The 12,175-nt window shown below is 49.4% G+C and overlaps 1 protein-coding gene across 2 annotated transcripts in view; it reads right to left on the bottom strand.

The window, feature by feature from the left end:
• Nucleotides 1-12,175, bottom strand: part of LOC147827400 (uncharacterized) — a 36,354-nt gene that overhangs the window by 3,590 nt on the left and 20,589 nt on the right. Inside the window, exon 5 of one of the 2 annotated variants that reach the window (XM_087214478.1) lies at nt 1,207-5,682. The exons of the other annotated variant lie outside the window; for it this stretch is intronic. The gene's annotated coding sequence lies outside the window, so the exon portion shown is untranslated. Of the gene's footprint in view, nt 1-1,206; nt 5,683-12,175 lie in introns of those variants that run through there. 2 annotated transcript variants of the gene reach the window in all.

The following is a 12,175-nucleotide window of genomic DNA, read 5'->3' as shown; positions in this document are numbered from 1 at the left end:
CTGTTTCTTGTTCATGCCCATATTCTAAACAGGATATAGCCAACACTGCAAAACCAACAGTGGTGCCTGGTGCATTGTGGCATTGTGGGTCTGAAACAAATGTTAATTACCCCCTTCCTTCCTTCAAGACCTGGAAGTCGAGCTATCTCTTCCCCAGGCTTCTCCACATCCGGACCCTGGGGCTTTCTGTGGACTCTCCCTCGCCAGTGCCATGACGGCATGGAGCCTGTCCTCTGAAAGGTGCACCCTGTAAAAAGAGGTGCTGCACACCCTCACATCCACACAGTGTTGCTTATGATTTTGAGGGGTTCACAGAGTCCCTGAAGCTCATCCATGCACTTTAATTTTGAAACATGGTAGTATATTATATGGCACAACCTGGTTTCTGTCTAACTATAGTTCTTCGCTTACCAATTTCCTTAGTAGATAAGAAACTACATGAAGCTAAAGACCAGCCTTTTGTTTTCAAGCCTATATTCCATATAGAGGCTGAAGAGTGATATGAAACAGTACATATTAATTGAATACCTAGGTGGACAGACAGATGAATAGATGGATAGATGGATGGATAGATGGATGGATGGATGGAAGGATGGATGGATGGGTGGGTGGATGGGAAGGTGGATGGATGGAGGAGGCGGATGAGTAGCTGGTAGTTAGGTGGGTAGGTGGAAAGGTGAAAGGATGACTGGGTAGCTGAATGGATGGGGAGTGGACAGGTGGGTGATTTGGGTGGGTGGATCGGATAGAAGGTTCGACAGGTAGGGAAGATTATGGAAGGGCAGCTCACAATAGAGCTCAGGCAAGCAGCAAAAAGATAAATAAGTGTTGGGAGGGGACTGAAAGGCAAGAGGAACTCAAGACCCCTGGCAGAAGACCTCTGATGTAATTCGGTAGAAAATTTGGTATCTGGGGAGATCAGCAACAGAGAATGAGTAGAGGAAGCAACATTGTCACAGGCAAGATCTGAAGCCAGGGTCCAGGCAGGGTGGGACAGGAAGAATCTGAGTCAGAAAGTCAAATAGGAAACTGGGCGGGAGGAAGGGGAACTCCTGGCCACCAAAGCAGCTCTGGTACCAAATGGAAAGCAGAAGCCATGAGACCCATTTTTAAGGAAAAGTAGGGATTGCACAGGATGGGGTGGGGTGGGGCAGAAGGGAGAGGCTCAGTAGAGCCCAGGAATGCGCAGCCTGTGGGATTCTCTGAGTCATTCCTTCAACAATACTTTGTTGAGCCTTTCCAGGGTTGTTTTAGGCACCAAAGGTAATATCCAGCCCTTGCTGCTAGATAAAAAAGAGGAAAACATTAATAGAAGTGGAAATTTGTGGAACGCCTACTATACACCAGACACTCTTCTAAGGGTTTAGTGTGCTTCTTCTCCACAAGAGCGGTCATTAATGTTATGCATAACGGATAAGGAAATTGAGGCAGAGAGGGTAAGTAATGTCCCCAAAGCAACAGGACCAGGAAGTATTAGAGCCAGGATTTGAAGCTAGTTTCCCTGGCCACTGAGCATCCTGGCTGTGCTGCCTGGCCGCTGTCAGATGGACAGTCACAGCTGTCCCACAGGTGACAGCGTGCACAGCATCTGCAGGGTCGCTGAGACCCCACTGGGAGGTGGTGAGCAGCTCTGGCTGGGTGGGTCTAAGAGGGTTTAGGAGGAGACTGGAGCCCAGTGCTAGGAGCCCTCCAGCCAGGGCCAAAGTGAAGAACCAGGGAGTAATCCCAGCCAGTGGCCCCAGCTCGTGCACAGCACACGAACACTGAGGCGTGGGACACAGAACTGTGAGTAGTTCTGGGAGCTTCAGGAGGCAGAAAGCTGCATATTGGGAATGCTTGGGAGTATTTCCTCCTACTGTGTTACAAGTTATGGTGTCCAACATGCGTATGGCTGCCGGTGGTACAAAGACAAGAAAGATGGAGTTCTGGGTGCTTTTGGCCACAAAGGCAATGATGAGGCGGCTTAGTCTACACAGGTCTGAACCTGAAGCCTCAACAGAGAGATGAGCGCCGAGAAGAATCACCAAGCAGACAGTGCCTTGCGGCTCTCACAGCTCACCCTCCACAGAACCTCAAAGGCACTGTGGCACCTTGTCCAGAGAAGGAAAACCCCAAGTCCAGAGGTACTGACTTGCTTCCTTCACACAGCCTGCAGGTGAGAGGCCTAAGGCTCAAATATGGCTCCCTCTATGGCTAACTGCACAACCTCCATGAGGACCCTTAATGTCACAGACAATAGTTACTGGCTATTACTAGTCCTGATCAGTTCTGTGCTTGTTACTGTGAGGGGCTGACATGCAACACCATTTTGTTTCCACAAATGTGCCCTGAAACAGATTCCCTTTGGAGACAGAGAAGGTTGAAACTCGAACGTTAGGACGTCCAACCAACATCCAAGCCCTGCTCTGTGGTATGTGCAGTACAATCACATTGAGCTTTGCAAGGAACCTCTGTGAAAGCAGGTACATTTGACAGTGACAGGTTTCTGTTTTGTTCACACCTCTTTATCATTTTGTGGATGGGCTAGCATGAAAGGCCGTGCCTTTGATTTGACCTTGAAGGAAGGAAGGTCCAGAGAGGTCATGAAACCCAATTAGAGGCACACAGCACCACTGAACTCTCAGTGCTCAAAAGTTCTGAGCCAGAAGCTGTTCAACTTCTCCTTCCTCAGTTTCTTCCTGGTGGCAGCCTGGCCTGGTCTTGGAAGGTGATGGGAGCTGGCTTGGCAGTCTGTTCAAAGGGATTTCATCCTGGACACACAATTTACCATTTGCAGGCACTTGGACAAGCTGCATTTTCTGGGGCCTCAGTTTTCCTCTGTATAAATTTGTACATAGTATTATTAAACTTGCAGGGAGATTGAAGGCACTAACTGATGTCCAGTCCTTCTGCACCATTACTGTTTTAATGATTTCCCGATATTGAACACCGTGTGATCACTCATTCACAGGGACACTGGATGTTTCTCCCTCTTTCCGCCGCTGTTCTCTGGTGGCCTCAAGTTGCCCTGATCTCTACAATAGCCACCAGCCAGTGCGACCATTAAGCACCTGAAATGTGCCTAGGACGCAACTGAAATGTGCTAGACACACAACATACACACAGCACTCCAAGGACTCAGCATGACAAAAAAACCTGTAAATGTAAAATGTCGCGTGGATAGTTTTACTGTACACTGATTACATATGGAAATGATATATGGGTATATTAGTTTCACCTATGCCAAATTAATTTCACCTATGCCTTTTTGCTTTTGAAATGTGGCTACTAGAAAATGTTAATTAACTCTTAGACATGTTCACATTATTCCTATCAGGCAGTGCCCCTGGCTAGCATTACTAGGTGCTCCGTACACAGCTGGGAGCTGCAGACCTTTTCCTGGTAAACAGCTCCTCCAAAGTGAAAGTGAGTAAATACCAGGTTCTGGGGCTGGGCTGCCTCACAGGTCACTGTCCCCAGGTGTAAACAGCTGATAACAGCTTAAACTGCAGGCATTCCCTGAGGAGATGCACACTGTAATTGCAACTTTCTAGCCAGCAGACAAACACAGGCTTTTTAATCCAGCCTTGTGACCTTCCAGAAGAAAATTTCTCTTAGAAATCAAAAGTGGGGGAGAAGGGACAACAGTAAGTGCTGGAGCAGGGGACAGGGGTTTGGGGAAGTCTGGGTACCTGTCTTGTGCTAGCTCCCTCCTGCTAGGGCAGATGGGTTGAGGAGGATCTGAGGGAAAACAAAATGATGAAGGAGGAATGAGGGATTCCGGTGGAGAAGGAAACGGGGAAGAGAGGGATGGGGGCGGGGAGGGGAACCTGAGGACAACGAGGCGCCCAGGGCCAGGCCGGGCCACGGGCTGCAGGCAGGGAGATCACAGTGCCCCGCACTGACTTTCCTGGGGTGGGCCGGGGATACCCGGGAGCCCTGGCCTTGCAATCTTGACCCCCCCAGGTCGGACTCAAGCTGGGACCACACAGCAAGAGGCCTCAGATAGGGAGCCAGTCCAGCCCAGGGCTCCGTGCCCTGCCTCGGCATGGCCACAGGGCCCTGGTTTCTCCCCAGAAATCCGCCCTGCCTCCAGAGCTCCCACCAGCCCCTCCTTCCCACAGCACCGGGATTCTCAAATTCAATCCTCAGAATTCCCTCGAGGCTTTATTAAAAGAAATTGTTCCAAGCTGGGTGTGGTGGTACAGGCCTATAATCCTAGCACCCTGGGAGCCTGGGGCAGGAGGACTGCAAGTTCAAGCTCAGCCTGAGCAATTTAGCAAGATCCTGTCTCAAAAACTTTAAAAGGTGATGGGGGTGGCGGGATGTAGCTCAGTGCAAAGACCCTGGTTCAGTCCTCAGTACCAGCATCGCCACCTCAACAACCAAAAATACAAGTTGTTTGGGCCCCTCCTGAGTTTTGATTCACGGGGTTTAGGATGAGGCCTAGACTGCTATTTCCCGACAGTTCCCAGGCGAAGCTGACTTGTACTGGCTGGGGGTCCACTGAGCTGGAAGTCAGTTTTCCTCCTCCACGCCATAGGGACCTTGCTCAGCCTCCCGCTGGGCCTGGACACCTGGCCTTTGGTGTAGCCATGGGGTCCGGGGTCCTGGGCCTAAGAGCTGCTGGGGCTCTGGGCTGGGGAATCCAGCAGTGGTGCAGGCCAGGTGGGGCCAGGTCGGTGAGGTCTGAGCTGCAGGAAGGGGTGAAGGGTCCTTTTCCGGGAGATCGGAAAGGACTCCTGTGCCTCAGCTGAGCCTGTCCCTGGCCGGCCCCGCCGCCACTGGCTGCTCCTCTGTTCTAAGCTGCTCTGCAGGCCCGCCTGTGAGCTAGAGCGACTCAGGCCATCAAGCCGGGAGCCCTGTCTGTAGACAGCGTGCTATCTGTAGGGGAAGTAACAGTAAATACAGCAAAAGAGTAAGTTATTGAATGTGTCAGAAAGTGATAAAAGATATGGGGGGAAAACGTTGAGTAAAGTAAGGGAGAGCCAGTGAGAGTTGAAATTCTAAATAAGACAGAGCAGACTTATTTGGGCTCATTGGTAAGGTGACATCTGAACCGGAAGTTAAGGTAGCTCCTCTAGAATGGCTGGGGAAAGCTCGCTGGTGGTGCAAAGGTCCTGAGGCAGGAGGCTGTTTCTGAGGAGCAGAGAAACCAGTGAGATGCAGTAATCACCAGCCAGCCAGCCATTGTTCATGACAACGTAGTAAGTGGTGTTATATTCCAAGGGACGGGAGCCAGAAGGATTCCGAGGAGAGGAGGTCAGAGAGCCAGCTGGGTGAGCCATTGGCAGGGGCCTGGCCTTCATCCTAATGTTTCTCCATTTTTCCTTATTTTTTATGCCCTGGTGGCTCGTGCCTCTCTTGTCTTCAAAACCTGACTCAGAAACGGCCTTGGGCATCCCCTGGCTCACAGCCTGACCCGGCATTGAGGAAAACACACTTTTTAGTAAGTCCGTGGACCCCAACACGTTGGGCTCGGGGCTGGCCAGGTTCCCAACCACCTGTTCAGACCTGTGGGACTGAGGGCGATCAGTTCCATCTTCCAGGGCGTCCTCTTCTCCCATCCTTCCATCCACCCCTTCCTGGGTTCCGGGTTCCGGTTTCCGGGACGGACGGAGGGACGGACTGAGGCTGAGATGTCCTGGTCTTGCAGAGCCACACCGTGCAACATGAGTGTGGGAGCCACATGTGTAGGTTCATCTAGGGCCACATTGACACCGTAAAGAGAAACGGGTGAAATCACTTCTAATAATGCGTTTGACTTAACCCAGTGTATCCCAAACAGCATCTCAGCATGCAATCAATATAAACAAGCGAGATATTTTATATGACTTTGAAACACAGCATGTAGACTCAGCCACCTTTCAGGAGCTCTGTGGCTCCTGGCTCCTTAGTTCAGTCCTAGACTGTAATCCTGGTCTCCCTCCCTCAACTGCTGGGGGACGGAACCACAGGGCCTTTGCACTGAGGTATATCCCAGTCCTTTTTTCTATTTTAAGAGAGGTTCTTGCTAAGTCCCTAAACTCCCTGGACTGGGCTCAGACTTTCGATCTTCCTGCCTCATCCTCCTGAGTGCTTAGATTATAGGCATGCAGCAGTGTGCCTGACTCCTGTCTTAATTTAGCAGAGTCCTCTTGTTTCCAGCTGGAGGTGACTCTTCCTTCAGGAAGTCTTCATTTATCTTTCCACTTTCCTCTCAGGCCTGTGAGAGTTAAATGAGTTGAATTATGCAGAGTACCTAGAATTGTGGGCGGCACTGTAACACCGTTTGTTATACTGTTATGAACAATGGCTGGATGGCGATTATTGCATGTCTTTCTCTCCTTGTTCTACTCAGAGCTGCAGGAGGACCAAGGATCCCACCTTCTCCCGGGCTCTTGTTTTAGGCTGGGTGCCTGGCACAAATCAGTGCATATTCAGCATAAAAGCACTGGGTGAATGAAAAAGAAAAGCAAATCCATGGGTGATTAGCCATTCTAACTCTGCAGTTGCCATGGGTTGAAATCAGGCCTGGGTGGCAATGTATCGTATCAGACTCTGTATGTACAGATGTCTAGACAATGGCCCTAAAGAGATGAAATCTGGCCTCAGAATGGGATGAAATCAGGGTGGTTGGGTGGGAAGGGCTCAGATTTTGATTTGGACACACCTGGCTCTGAATCCTTGTCATCTCTTGTACTGCTTGTATGATTTGGGAGAAGTTACTGAACTTTTCCATGTCTCTGTTTGCCCATCTGTAAAACGGAATATGAGCATCTCTTCACCCTTTGTACCTATATGCATAGTCAGCTTGGAAATGGCAAGAACACAGGCTCTAATCTCAGTTTAGCCACCCTCAGGCAGGCTGCTTAGCCCTTCTGTGCCTCGACACCCACTGTACCTACTGTGGCTATGCGCTTTTGGTATTCAACGAGACACATGCTGTACACGTCAAGGCTTGAAATATGGTAGTTGCCCATGTTAATTCTATACTTTAATTTCCAGCCTATGAATTCTATCTTTCTTTTCTCCTCTTTCCACTAGGCAGAAGGAACGTTCAAGTGGTTCACTAGTCATCCTGCCTAGTGGATACTGTGTAACAGGTTCAAGTTTTCCAAAGATCCATTGGGCAAAACTATAAAACTTGCAAACTTTAGTCCTTCCACCCTTTTGCCTTAATCTTCCTCCTCTTCTTCCAGAAAATCCTCTCTTGTACCACGTTGGTTCTGAGCATTTTCTTCTCTCTCCAGCTCTCCTAGATTACTTTCTAGCTTGCTAGAGGGCAGCCAGGCACCCAGGAGGGCTTGCCTCTTGCTGCTGCACATTCTCTGGGCGCTGCTGTTCTGCTGGAGAGGCTTTTCCATGACTTCCTAAACATCTGTTTGTGCATTTTTCCTCACCAGGTGCCAAACAGTGTCACAGATTCAGGCCTCTTCTTTCTGGATCTGAACCATTTGCATTCAGCCAGAGACACCATAGGTTGTGCGTAAGTGTGCCCTGGGTATGATCCAGTGAGTGCTTCTCACTGTCTTCCTCCCAAGCCTACCAAAGAATGGCAGATGCTAGGATGAGAACCTGCAGTGGGCAGAGGCTGGCTGCTTGTTTGGATGTGAAACAAAACCCTTCCAGACCTCTGGGGAAGAAGCAGAGGTGGGGAAGGGAGCTGGGAGCCCAGGAGGGCTGATGTTATGGCTGTGTCTAGATGTTCCCCCAGAGCCTCCTGCGGTCACAGGTGGGGCTCTTTCAGAGGTGGCTGGATCTTGAGTGTCTGACACTGGAATTGATTCAAGGTGCAATGCTAGGTTCAGTGGCAGTGGGATTACAGGTGTGAGTGCTACCCGCCCTAAGTGGTCTGGATAAGATAAAAGGGGCAGAAAGACTGTTAAGGTCTCTTGTGGCTTTTTGGTGTCTTCTGGCTGCAAATGAACTGTTTCTTCTGTGTGATGCCACCCTGCCTTGGAGCCAGCTGACTATGGACAGAAACCTCTACAAACTATGAGCTAAATAAACCTTTCCGCCTTGAACTTTGGGTGTCGGGTATTTTGTCTCAGCAGTGAGAGAAAAGTAACTAAGGCAGCTGACAAGGTGTTCTCTTCGGTCCTTGTGTCAGCAGCTCCTACCGTTGTGGACACAGGAAGATCCCGACTGCAGGGGCTGAGTCACAGGAATAACTGGAATAGTTGTTTACATCATAATGAATTCCCAGAACCTTTCCAAGCCAACCAGCAGGCATAGGTTCTCTCTCTACCCTTAGTGCTTTCCAGCTGGGTGACTCTGCAGAAAGGGGGAGGCCAGGCATGGGCTTCTGGTCATGTTGGGGGTGGGGCAGGCAGGGGCCACAGAAGACTTCACCGCTCTCATCACCAGCCCCTGCAGATGGGCTCTGGACCTGTGTGTGTCTGCAAGAAGGTGTGGAGAAACCTGGGGTGAACTGGAAAGCTACGGGCCCGGGGCCCTGGTGCCTCGCTGGGGCTGGTTAGGATGTCGGTGGATCTCAAACTGCCCTGGAAGCCCAGCAAGTTATCCTCCCTGAAACCTCATGAGAGGTCTGTGTAGCTTGGCTGAAAGAAGATCTCTGAGCTCCAGCACTGGAGGAAGCTGTCTGTGGAGGAGGGAGGCTGGGCTCTGAGGGGCGCTGTGAGTGCACCGGTCTATAGATTGCAACTTTGAAGCTGCAAGTCCAGGGCCCAGCGTTTCCCACAAATGCCAGTTTTGTGTTCTGTGGGACACATCAGGTAATGCCTTGTCCCAAACCTGAGCTCAGTTCAAAGCTTATGAACTCAGAGTTTCCTTCCAAAGGCCTCAAGCTTCTAAGAATTCACTCTCTCCTCCCTTCTGTCAGCTCCCCTGTGAAGGCCTCAGCCAGGCCAAGCCACAGATCCCAGTGCCACATCAATTGTGCTCACTGTTGCTCTAGGGAAATAGTTCATGCCACCAGAGGACTTCAACACAGTTTTGGGCACCAGGCCTGGGAATATGCATTCCTAACAAGTACCAGGAGCTGCTGATTCTTCTCGTTTAGGGAGTGCACTTTGAGAAGCACTGCTCTAGAGCAATGTTCTTGAGTGTAATTTTAGATCAAAGACCCACTTGGGAATCTGTGGAGAAGCTTTGCTACCACTTCCCGGAAAAACAATACACCAATGTTCAAAAAGCATACAAACTTGCTTACAATTTCAGGGTTCACAGGACTTCTGGAAATTCACACATGAACTTCTAGGTTAAAAAAATCCTGGCTCTGGTGAAAAGCAGAATTCATAGGTGGAAGGAAGATTTATAAGGCATAATAAAGAAAATTTTCTCACTAAAAACAGGAACTTGACAGCAAATCAATTGAGCATCTGTTTCCTAAAAGCTGCATTCCCGAGTTTCAATTCCTGTCTCTGACATTTGCTAGCTGTGCTTCGGTTTTCTCCTCTGTAGATAAGGACTGATAATAAAACCTAGTTAGAGTTGTGTAAAGACTGCATGAGCTCCTATGTGAAAAGTATATAACATTGGGGATGGCACATAATATGGGTGCAGTAATTGTCCCCAGTTACTTTATCCCAGTTGAGTTGTATTGATTCAACTTCCTGATCTAATACAAGCCCTATGCTTTCAGTCTTGATATCCACAGGCCCAGCTGAGGTTCTAACTATGTCTTTATCTGCCACACTTCCATACTTTCCCAACAGCTCTTTATTTCAATTTCCTCCCCTCCCAGGGCATCTCCAGATAAGATCCACAGTGACCACTCTGTATCAGTCTATTTTCTGTCACTGTAACAAAATATCTGAGGCTGGGAACTTTATAATGAAAAGAGTTTTGTTTAGTTCACTGTTCTGGAGATTCAAGAGTGTGGCACTGGCCTCTGCTGTGCTCTGGTGAGGATTTAGGGCCACATCACAACATGGTGGTGACTGCATGACAGCAGCACATGGACAGAGACAGATCACGTGGTAAGGCAGGAAGCCTGAGGTACCAAGGGTCCAGGCTCACTTTCATTAACAGCATGACTAACCAGGGTCCCACAAGAACTACAGTAATCCTTCCAACAGCCGATCCCCAACATTTTAATCACTTTCAGCAGACCCTGGCTCTCAAAGGGTACCTTCATCACAGCACTGCTGTGCTGAGGACCAGGCTTCCAGCACACGAAATTTGGGGACACACTCAAATCACACCCACACCACAGCACTTCCCAAACCTATCCCACCTTGTCACACCTCTGCTTAGCCTCATCCAAAGCCCCTCCTATCACACAAGAGAAAGTCTCAGCTCTCGAGCCTAATATACAATGAGCTCTGCTTTATTCCAACACTGTCCACTCCAAAAGCTCATCGCTCTCTGTATTCCTCTTTCTCTCTTCCACTCCACACAAAGCAAGTGCAAACTGATTCCAGACTTCTAGGGGATATTCTTCAAGACCTGGCAGGAATGCCTTCTCTGCACTGTCCTTCATATCCAGGTAGAACGGATCGCTCTCTTCTTCGTGAGCCCTCCATACCTTGTGTTGTCTGCTGCTTCTAACACTTTAGTGCACGCATAAACCCATGAGTTTGGGGCAGGCACCGAAGGCTACTCCCAATATTCACTTTCATTTTCTATACGACAAGCCCATTTCCCATAGTTCCTGCAGGAAAATTTCTGGGTGCAAATTAAGCCCCACCAATATTTGTTCAAGTACAGAATGTGAAACTCAAGGGAGAGCTTCTTGATGTTGAGATATTTCCTATTGGCAAGTACAGTTGTGAGACGTGACATTTCTCTGCACCATAAACCAGTAACCAGCCAATAGTTTTATGATTGGCAGGAGTCAGTTTGAACAGCAGTGATAACAGCTTCCCAGTGCTGGATTTCTGATTCTTAGATTGCAAGTGTATGGTATGTTACAGATTCTGGAAACTAGAACTCAGTAATAACCTAGTTTTGGGCTTTCTGACTGGCTGCCTCTTTGATGGAACAGAGGTAATTCCTCCCTCTGGAAGTCATCCCTGGAGCCTACAATCAACTCCTCCAGCCCTTGGGATGATTTCATAAGTACCTAATCCCTCGATTAAAATCCTGCCTGCTTGAAACACATGGAATGACGTCCACTTCTTGAGCTGAACACTGAATGATAATACCTATCTCACCCTGTAGTGAATTATGAGGAGGCTAAGACCAAGCCTCATTCTTTTTGGTATCCTTAGTGTCCAAACAATGGTCAAAAGAGGATTCTGGAAAATGAGTTCATAAAGAAGAGGGTGGAACCACTAACCTGCGCTGGGGAAAGGTTGGGTCTCTCTGTTTACCGAATGAGCTTTGAGCCCAGAACTACCCTCAGACCAACCAGAAGACAAACACACACATGCGACAGTGGCAGCAACACAACCAGGGACTAGATAAGGCTGGGATAACAATGTCAGATGTGAGTTAGGAACTCTAACCCCACTCCCCACAGGATCCGGGTGTTGCCCTCCACTAAGGCCTGCAGCCCCCAGCAGCCCACATAAGAATGCAGAGCGAATGAGAGAAGACTGTACCTGGCCATGGTGCCCTCATGAATGCGTCTGAGAAAACTGCAGAAGAGAGGAAGCAAGCTCAGCTGTGGACTCGGCTCAGCCTCAGGTCTACACACGGCAAGGCCAGAGACCAGGGGCCTGCTGCACGGGGTGAGGAGAGTGAGAACCATGGACCATGGGAAAAGGTAGAAAGAGTGCGGTGAGACTCCGTGGACTGGAAATCTGGTGGACTTGTGGCTAAGTGCAGGTCTGTTGCTAATCACTGTGAGACCTAAGACAGAGTCTTAAGACTCCATGATACTGTCCTCTTGCTCATAACCTCAGCATTATAACCCTTATTGTGAGGAGTGGAGAAGGCAGGGGAGGCAAACCCATCTGTCACAGGGCGGGGCCAGGAGGGTGGCTCATGGTAGCTCTCCACAAGCCTCCTTCCTCACTCACTTTCTGGAGGTGCCTTAAAGTCTTATCTGGTATTCTTTCTAGTGAGGGCACTTGACTCTGCACAATAATTGATCTAGTGTGTTGCTTCGTTTTCTCATTATTCCATCTTAAGGGAAGGCACTGAGGGATCTCTGAAGGGTGATTTCTCAATCCACTCATTTGTCTGCACTTGCCCAGAGGCTTGGGGCAGGAAGGGTGATTCCCGGAAGTTCTTTAAGTGCAGAGAGGATGGGAGGTAGGAGGGGCCGTTCTGGGAAGGGTGCTCTTGCCAGCTGGGGAGAGAGTGG

Source organism: Heterocephalus glaber, unplaced genomic scaffold (assembly GCF_053883595.1).
Source record: "Heterocephalus glaber isolate CG9 unplaced genomic scaffold, H.glaber_assembly_v1.0 deba00001447, whole genome shotgun sequence".
Lineage (NCBI taxonomy): Eukaryota > Metazoa > Chordata > Mammalia > Rodentia > Bathyergidae > Heterocephalus > Heterocephalus glaber.
This window is presented reverse-complemented; position numbering and strand designations above follow the sequence as displayed.